This window comes from Lineus longissimus, chromosome 2 (genome assembly GCF_910592395.1).
Source record: "Lineus longissimus chromosome 2, tnLinLong1.2, whole genome shotgun sequence".
In the NCBI taxonomy this organism is placed as follows: Eukaryota; Metazoa; Nemertea; class Pilidiophora; order Heteronemertea; family Lineidae; genus Lineus; species Lineus longissimus.
The window spans coordinates 123,469-133,882 of NC_088309.1; positions in this window are offsets into that span (position 1 = coordinate 123,469).

Consider the following 10,414-nt stretch of genomic DNA (forward strand, 5'->3'; position numbering starts at 1 on the left):
AGCTCTGCTGCAAGAGTTGTGTGTTTGGTGGGAAAGTTTGACCACATTTCCCCTGTGCTGATTCACCTGCACTGACTACCAGTCAAGCTCAGGATCCAGTACAAGGTTCTGCTCTTGGTGTTCAAGTGCTTGCCTATACTGGGGAGACTCCGGCAAACCTCAGATAAATGATTCTATTAAGAAGGATCGATCGCCAAGGCTTCGATCTGGAGCTGCGATGTTCCTTGAGGTACCTCGGGTCAAGTGCCGAACTTTTGGTGGTCGTTCCTTCGCGGCTGCTGCTCCAAACATGTGGAACCAGCTGCCTTCAAGGCTTCAAAACACTGATTCCCTCCAGACTTTAAAGTCCCTCCTTACGGCCCATCTATTTGGAGCCAGATGTCGTCATATGGCGAACTCTGTCAGCCATAGTACAGACAAAATCCATTGTGTATGGATGAAATGTCTCCTCAATGATGTCTCACCATGGCGAGTTTGTTCTCAACTTCTCTTGACAGACATGCTGGCGCAATTGGGGAATATGTGGCGCAACCACCCCTTCGTATGTGGCGCAACCACCCCTTCGTATGTGGCGCAACCACCCCTTCATATGTGGCGCAACCACCCCTTCGTATGTGGCGCAACCACCCCTTCAAATGTGGCGCAACCACCCCTTCGTCGCTCATTAAACTGAAGACAAAACAAGGCCATGCCAGTCAAGAGGTATCCTTGGCAAACACCAGGCGTCACGACGTGAGAGCGCAGTTGGTGCTGCCCTTTGGCCAACTGAACAGGTCCAAAAAACGCAATCCAAGTCAAGCTGTTCCAAAGTGACTCATTTTAACATTATTTAAGCCTGATTGCTGGTCTCGCCTTGATGAGGTTGTTCAGTACATTTCAATGGGATCTCACGCGGGGAATTGAGTTACCCAGCACGAATTGACGTCCCAGCTGCTTCATTTAACACCTGTCTTAATTGTGTGGGAAGTTGGTTCTGCGGATGCTACGAGTCACTGCTTTTAATGATGTAAAAAAGCTGTGTTGCCATAGCTTCGGATATTTTCTCTTGGCCGTCAATTTTGCCTCGGGATTGAAACCATAAATTATAATCTTCATTTTGACAGTGCTTTTACAAGTCGTGCCACAGGTCGCGCTCCAGGAAGTGTAACGATTATGGCGCCTCTGGCGGCAGTGTTTGTTTCCATTCGGATTGGTTGTTTCTCGCACTTTTCCTCTGACCTCCACTTCCAAATCATCGATTAGAATGATGTTAGGTTGAGGTGTTAATGATGAGAGGTCTCTGATAACTGGAGGGGCTGTTAGTCTCAGACCCGAAGGTATACATCTGCTCAGGCCTACTTTCCACCTCATAAACATTTAATAACATTTATGGAAATGGTAGATTGAAACAAATATCTATCGGTGGGGAAAGTAAACACCCATAACTCCCCTCATGATGACTGGCTGCTAGCTTGCTGTGGCTTAGTTGAACATCCACAGTGGACCAGACGTTCATTGGATATTGGTGTCGGTTATGAATTGATAATAAAAATACATTACCTTTAAGAATTTTATTAAAAACTACAAATCATTGGTTCACAGTTTGACAAACTATCACAAGTGATGGTGTGATTGCATTATAAACCTCTTGTAGAATGTGACCGTCACTTAAGGCGACAAAGACCATGGCTTGATTCTCCAAAGAGCACCGCTACAGATGCGTTCACCTTGCTGTTAGTACTGATCATGTCGCTAGGGGTGACTTGGAATGAAGCGACATGAACTCGATGAACACCAGTTACTTGCTGCAACTGGTATATTTGTTGGTAAGGTCAATGGTGGAAGACTTTGAAGTTGTTGCTTGAAATGTCTGTATCATCATGCACCTAAATGTTCGTTTATTTAGGTCGATAAAATTATCATCCCTGTTTCAATCTCTTGTACTTGTAGAAGAACTAAACAGTGGAAGACATATCATCACCATCATCATCATCATCATCATCATCATCATCATCAAAATATTGTCAATAGTCAGATCAGCGCCGACCATACCTTGATTTTACATTTGTTAACCCCGGGGGGGGGGGGGGGTAGGGGTATACATTTATTCCATATTGGGTGTTTTAATGAACAATAATGAAATAGAAAACGTGCCGCATCACATGACGTAGATAGAGGCCCCGTCAAGACACTCCGTTCGCCACGTTTCTCATACAAGAACTTTAGGTACATTATGTTGATTACTGATTAGCGACCAGGTGGCCGGCGAATGATGAGCCAATCATGTTCCGAGCAGACGCCCGTTCGTGCTGCCATCAAAAGCCGAGCCATCCCAGTAGTTGCATGTTGGCCTCGATTCGCTGCTCGTATGCGTACTTCAGGAGTACCGGTCGTTCATTTCAACAACAGATCGACTCTATTGTCACAATCAGACGATACCTTCCAAGATGGCGGAGTCGTCTTCACGTAATTCTCCGACCGGCATCCGTCATATATCATCATCAAACCTTGGTGTGGAAGCAGAAACAAGATGGAGGAAGCGCGTATATCTTTGATTGTCTACAACCGGTAGCAATTAGTTGATGAATATTTAGGTCATAGAGTGATAAGCTGTTTTGTTTATTAGGTCATAGAGTGATAAGCTGTTTTGTTTATTAGGTCATAGAGTGATAAGCTGTTTTGTTTATTAGGTCATAGAGTGATAAGCTGTTTTGTTTATTAGGTCATCGAGTGATAAGCTGTTTTGTTTATTAGGTCATAGAGTGATAAGCTGTTTTGTATAATAATGGATGAAAACAAAGCAGAGGCATGTTTTCTCATCCAATATCGATGAATGTGCATTTCAACGTTTATATATGAGCCTTGGACTGGGTAGGGACCACATCTTGTGTAACGAAAGACGTCCATCGTTTCCCCCAACAAAAACTGAACACTGCGTGGTATCATCACCCAGGTTACGATCAATGACCTTCAAACCCAAGGTCAGCATCAGCCTCATCGAAAGTCACGTGTTTCAATCTTCTTCAGTATCACCTCGTCCCGTCATCCACTGCAGCTGATCTGTCGGGGACGAGGCTCTGTCTGCTATTGTCGAATCATCTCCGACCGAACCCGTCTGCGGAAAAGTTCAAAAGTGTCGTATATATGTGTCAAAAAATGCCATTCAAAAAGGTGTCGTATGTGCAAAAGAATGTTAATGAAGGAGAATGAATCCCAGAGAAGCGGTCAGCAATGTTGCCATGCCATAGTTGAGGTGAGAAGCTGATGATGTCGGCTCGGGCGACGTGGCCTCATCTGCTTTGGGTTCCATTGCAGCAGCTGAAAGACAGGAAGAAGAAAGCTTAAGAACATTGCATTAGAGGCTCTCTTTCGTATTTCGCTCGGTTTAATCAAAAGCACCCGCTTCTATTCGGTAATGGTTGAGGTGCTCCATTCATATTGGGTGCTGACTAGCTTCTTTATCTCGTTTCCTCCCGTCACGCACTGAACCCTGCCCTGAGAGTGATACGAATCCGCCAACTGGAATGGAAGATTTCCTGTCGAGTTCGCACTGCGGATGAAGTCGAACAGCCACAACAAGGTACTCGATCAGCAAGTGCTGATCTCTGGCAGGGACCAATGTTTCAGTTCTTCTTCTGCTTCACAATTCAGAAGCAGATTTTGAGTTGTAGGGAGATGTCCCATAATAAAGTCTGTGTGTATAGTTTCCACAGCTGTAGACTTATGAAACTACGTGTGTAGTCAAAGGTAACTATAGACAATGGCAGGTGATATACTAGTATCATATTGATAGCGTGAGGTGAATTAGTTTCAGGAAAACAACAAGAACCGGATTAGCTCCTTCGTGCGTGGGAATATGATCGATATTTTTTATATTTGAGTGGCTCCCTGAAGCATTACTTATATCTCATCTTCTATATTTTAATATACAATTATCGACTGGGCATTAATACTATAAGGATCATGAGCAGACATCAATCCTATTTTCGGGTGATGAGACTCGACATCATCGTGCTCTCAGTGTTGCCATGATGAAATCTAGAACGGGGCAAGTTGGAATTCTTAGATTTCTCGGGTTTAAAAGAAGGAGAAGAATCTCGTATATGAGAGATGTTCTGTCATTATTGGCTGATGCAAATCTCTTCCTGGACTAATTATCCAAGGAATGGCGAGAATTATCAACTAACATCTGGTACATATAGTCCCCACTTACGCTAGCGATGAAGAGGAATTCATCAGCATCTTTGATTAGATATGCTCTCGACTCTGAATAATAATAAGGGATGCTCTCATCACGCTTGCGGAGGGTTAAGGAGTCCAGCATCTTTGATCGACTCATGAAGCCCCCTCTTCTAACTAGGACAGGGCTAGAACAATGGCTGAATGAAGAGAAGCAAATGTTTTTATCTAAAACTCCTTGTGCACTTACACTAGATCTTTCTGTACAAAATTGAAGTTAAAGCATTTGCTAGTCTTTATTCATATCAGTCAATGCGTGATATGAATAAAGACTAGCAAATGCTTTTACTTCAATTTTGTACAGAAAGGCCTAGTGTAAATGTACATGGAGTTTTAGATAAAAGCATTTGCTAGTCTTTATTCATCACCCAATGAGTAGGGTTTGGGTAGACTAGGCCTACTTACTTGTTCCTGGTTCAGCCGTTGGAGCTTTGGTGGTCGGTTCGGCTTCCTGTCCATAGATGGCGCTCACCATAATGGCGGCAAGAAGGAGAACTAACATCCAACTTCTCATCTTGTATTGGTCACGTGAGCACCCTGAAAATAGGTATGAAATAATAAGCCTGTAGAGTTCCGGTGGCGTGCTTTTGTTCTTGTAGTAGGCTGCCGTGTTTGTTACCAGCCCTAGAAGTCCCCATCAAGAGGAGGAGCATGGCATTGAATAGATAAATGGGGGGGGGGGCGATAGGCTGGTGGTATCCATGAGACTAAAACGCAGAGTTTGGGAACTGAGTGTGGTCTGTTAGAGTAACCAACTATCCTCGTACAGGCCTGACTGTACTCTACGATCGAGGTGATGTAATTTTCTAATTATCGAATCTTCTGAGCTAATGAATATGCATGAAGATGTCGCCTTGTGTGTCTCCCCTGCAGGCTCGGCATCCAAATCGATGTCAGCATTACCAGAATCATCTGTCATCTGTCATCTTCATCATCTGTCATCATGGCCATACATGTACCTGTACAATGGCTTAGCAACAGCGATAATTTCATATTCACCATAAATACTTCACATGAAACAAGTGATCGAAATTCGGACAAACGCTTCCCAATAGTCGGTATTGAATCCTCATTACTCGGCTGCTATTGTGTGCGGGAACAGTTTGACCAGTTATGATTAAATTACGTCTTTAATCCCAGTCGAAGGGAGATCAATGCCCTGTCTCGAACCCGCTATTGTTAGGGTAAAAAGTGACAACTTCGCTGGACTCTAATAATGGCTTTAAGGTTACATTTCAAGTGTAGTTACCATGGTTGAGAAGTATTTCTTCATTCAGACGGCGGAAGAAAAAAACCCATGGCGTTCGATACACATCAACCGCATTGACTGAATGAAGTCTTACACTGAGGCAGAAAAGAAAAACAGCCACCAAGGCCATGCGTCCCTGAGCATCCCTATATAAGCCGGTCGATGTCTGTGTTTCATATTGTGAAGTGGTGCAAGAAGCCGCCAGTGGTGATTAGTTGCGAGAAGGGAGCAATCCTCCCGCTTCATCTTGCATAGCGACCCGCACTAAAATTCGTATCAGAAGTTCACGTGCGCTATTTCTGTCGTGCAGAACTGGCATCCTCTCAACCCAATGATTTTAAGCACTTATTCGGTGTTATCGCTGCTGTCTCTTTAAATCCCCTTTGACGACCAGTTGGTTATAACGCTGGTTTAAAGTTCAAGCCCAGTTTGATCAAAACCAATGAAGCGGGTCCTGCCTGTTCGAAGGAAAATCCATCGGCTGGAAACCGTACGTCTCATTTCGCCTTACGAAGTGCATGCTATGGTAGATTAGATGGGGCGCTTGGTCCAGGTGTTAGCTGTTGATAACGAAGATTGGATACTGCCTCTATTAGATGTCTAGACTAGCATTTCAACAGACGCTATCAGATCTGAGTTGGCGGGTAATAAGAGCTAATGGCCCACTCGCTATGTTTATCAGCCTTAGAGGCTGTTCAGCATTCAGTCATTAACCGTCATCGTCCATGTTAACTTAATATGAAGGAAGTGTTGTCAAGCACTCTGCTTCTGAATGTTAAAACCACATTAAATCCATCATGTAGATATCGCTCTATTAACTTATCGGAAGTACTAGTAACTGAATCTGGCATCCAAAACCGTGTCACTTAAAACGTTAAAGGGAGTATACTGTAAAGCAGGTAAGTGGAACATGGTGTCCTGTTTGGCCGCAAGGTGTCGCAACATAGAGCGGAATTCTGTTGGCAGGTAATGCCGCCATAAGGGCGTTTCTTGTTATTCTATACCCCAGTAATGAAAATACTGTATCGTTCGATTGTATTGTGGTGTCAAATGATAGTGTCAAATTTACATTGCAGATGATGTTCAGAACCCAGTAAAAACACCCAGGTATTGAGTTCGCAGTAATTGAGTTTACCAGAGTCGCTCAACACAGTAGGATAGAAATGTGTGCGTATCTCCAAGATCAAGATGTTTCTGTGGTTTATTTTGCCAGGATGAAGCAATGGCGGAGCAACAAACTTGAAGGGGGTGATATCGGCTCAGTATCTCCATGAAGGCTGTTAGCGTACGTTAGTCCAAAAGACGTAATCCCTAAAGCTTGTGTATTGACGGCTCGCTAGGAATGGAATTGAGACGTATGTCCCAATGAATAGAGGGACAGCTCTACAACATTGGGCTACCTACTCAAGACAAGACAACGAGATTCAGGTCTCTCTGACTGAACCGCAGCTGCCGGAACTAGTCACATTACATAATATGGAGTTCAATTAATTTTACCAACAAACTGGTGATGCGACAACGCGATCATTTCTCCGCCCTACTTAACCTCATCCTTGAATACCAGAGTCAGTCGTATGCTCCTCCTCTCGCGAAAGTTATGCTAAGCTCGGTCATCCTGGTGCCTAGTGTTGCTCTAGGTTCGGTCATCCTGGTGCCTAGTGTTGCTCTAAGCTCTGTCATCCTGGTGCCTAGTGTTGCTCTAGGTTCGCGGACTGAGGACGCTGCGTATGCCCTTCATACACCACGCTACAGGCGTGAGACATGCAGTGGCACCGCCATGTGATCATCGGCTCTAATATCACCTGCCCCAATAAACTCCAGCCAGAGTATCCCCTTAAATAACCCATCTCATCGGGACGCAGACCATTAAGTAATGGCTAATTTGAGCGCCAGCAAACACTCCCTGGAGACGATTCAACCGCGCATCGGGTAACGAAATAATGCAAATTACGACCAGGCAGTATGTTCGCGGTGGTAAATTATTGACTTTTTACGTCAATATAGAATTAGTGTTTACGAAAATATGTATACGCGTTATCAAATAGATCCGCATTATGGTGTAGGATGTGCCAAGTCAATTATGAGAGGAATTCGTAAATTTACTCTATAGTCGCCTCTATGAGGCCGGGATAACTGAACTACATGTTTATACAGGGCGCGTAAACTGCAGTTACGATCTGTATCAGCCTGCTGATACTGGAAATCGGATTTCTCTATCACGATATATACAAGCGGTCAGCGAGGGCAAAGATTGTCTGGCGTGGTCTTATAGAAGTAGTTTCTGGGAGGTTATGAAGGCCATATATCTTAATCCGTCACTATACAGGAACGCATACCTTTCCGGAGGGCCATTTAAAACTGCTACGGGGACTCAACACATACAGAATACACTTCCACACGTGCAGTGTTTTGTTTATAACAAAGTTTCACCGAGAGACAACAAGACGAGTTAACGATGGCGCCTGACGAGTTCCAGGGATGATAACACCACAACCAGGTTTTACAACTAATGAAAACATTTCACACCGTGGCATTGCTAACATCCCGGCAGACGCCTTGGCTGCTGCGGGTAGCCGGAAGAGACGCCACCTGACTAGTCTCGATTGTTTAGCACTGGGCTCAAGCTGGGACTCTTGATGGATTAAACAAACCTAATAGTTCCAAGTTAGATGAAAATAAATTCGGCTGACTTGAACTCGCTAATATTTCTAAGAGGGTTAGAAACGTTAATGTGAACACCGATTACAAAATGATGTCCGCCCCGCGCTTAGTATTCAGTGGTGTTCGTGCCTACTCTCCAACTCTACCTCTCGCATGGTAAGCTAACATGATACGGAATGATACAGTCATAGTTGCCATGAATCACCGAGATAGAAAAACGGCGATTACTGCCAAAATCTCGGCTATTGGACAATGATGCACGGTTTGAGTCACGGGGATGACGCGTCTTCAACAAGCAAAGAAAAGCAGGCGAACGGAGAAATGCTCCAAACTACATTCTAAATATCAATGGTGGTATGCCCGAAGACCATGATGCCTTGTGTCTCAAGCAGCGTTGATCTTCAAAGTTTGTGGTTTGTTTGGATGTTAACTAAAACCACACAAACAAACCTGCGTTCAGTCTAACGTCAGCGTTACCACATTCTGAACTTCAGTGATTCGGCACGAATGACCGCACGTGTGCGAGGGGAGGAGCATGTGACTGACTCTAGTATTTGAGGATATAAAACGAAGGCTGAGGGAAAACTTGGTCTTGGCTGCAACTTCATTCATATCAAAGTAGAGCAGAATATAAATTGTACCAGTGAAGACGTCACAGGGTTAAAAGTAGGCCAAAGCGAAAGCCATCACTTTGGTTTTAAAAAGGTTATAAATGGAGAAGACTTGATAAAGATGACTTACGGTTTCCTGAGCGATATCTGACTGCTGCCTCGTCTCGACGTCTCGGGCTGAAGAAGCTGATGCTGGATGGAGCAGCTCGAGCAGGCGGAGGTGGCAGCGCCGGGAGGCTGACAGGTGATGACTCAGCGATGATGCGGACGGAATACAGAGAGATAGGACATACCTTTGATAACAACAGGACAAAACAGTTTTCCTCTGTCAAGTAATATTGTCTGAGACCAGTACTTTTATTCTAGCATTAATGTTATTTGATTAATTGACACTGAAAGGTAGAAAAGCCCAAGGAACAAATCTGAAACTTCCGCCCCACGGGGACGAAATATTGGTCTACCGCCCCACCTGCTGAACCATGCTGAATATGTACCGGCTACCGCTCTCTCCATTCCAAGTGTACCTCGGTAGCTCAGTGGTCTGAGGCGCCGAACCGATTTTTTTTTCTTTTTGCGCTGGTTCGAATCCCTCCTAATCTTTGAGAAATAAAATGTATCACACTGTGATAAATATAGTTTTTTCCGCATCTGCCACACCTTCTGCCTAATAGCTTAATTCGTAGAGATTCCATCCCACTGTTCTCTCGAAGACAGACCTTAATACCATTTCTGGCAGCTCAAGGACCCAACTTTAGGTAACTTATGTACCCGAGGTGCCACGTACACCTGTGACAACACGGCCAGGACCATTCTGCCATTAGTAGAGCTTCTATTTCGCTGTGTACATGAAGACAGGTTGAACCTGGCCATTGTGAAGTGGCTCATAAACCTCGAGTATGACCTGGCAACCGTCATATCAACAAAGCGAGAGAGATGAGATGAAGACAGTCACAACCAGACAAAATGACACCTCGCTGTCCCCACTGTCTTACGAACACGACGAAAGCGACGAAATAACCAGACTGAATCGACCTTAGCAACTCCGCTGCATTAACGACCCGATGGGAGACGAGTCAGTCACTACCAGACTGAATGGGGCCTGGCTGCTCCAATCGTCTTGCAAACACGGTGAAAGCATTGGCCACAACCTGACATATTAGGGCGAGAAAGCTACAATGTCTTGCCAACCCGGTGAAAGTCATGAGACAGCCACAACCGGACTAGACCGTGCATGAGAGATGTGAGCTGGAGACAGCCACAACCGGACTAGACCGTGCATGAGAGATGTGAGCTGGAGACAGTACATTTTCCCAAGCAGATTCATCATTTCACCGACACAGTGAGAGAAGTGAGACCGTCATAACCATGCCGATTTGGGTCTGGCTGCTCAACCGTATTGCCGACTCCATGAGAGAGATGAGAAAGCCAGGGGCCAAACAAAACCAGGCCTTATAGCATTACCGGCTTGTCAACACGGTGAGAGCGATGAGACGGCCACAGTCAGACCGAATCGGACTTGGCTGCCACACCGAACTGCTATGCGAACACGGTGAGCTCGAGACTGACGAGAGGGTCATAACTAGACCTTACCTCCCTGGCGGCCCGCACACCGTCTTGTCAACACGGTGAGAGACATATACAGTCACGGTCGGACTGAATCTGGCTGAAACACCCT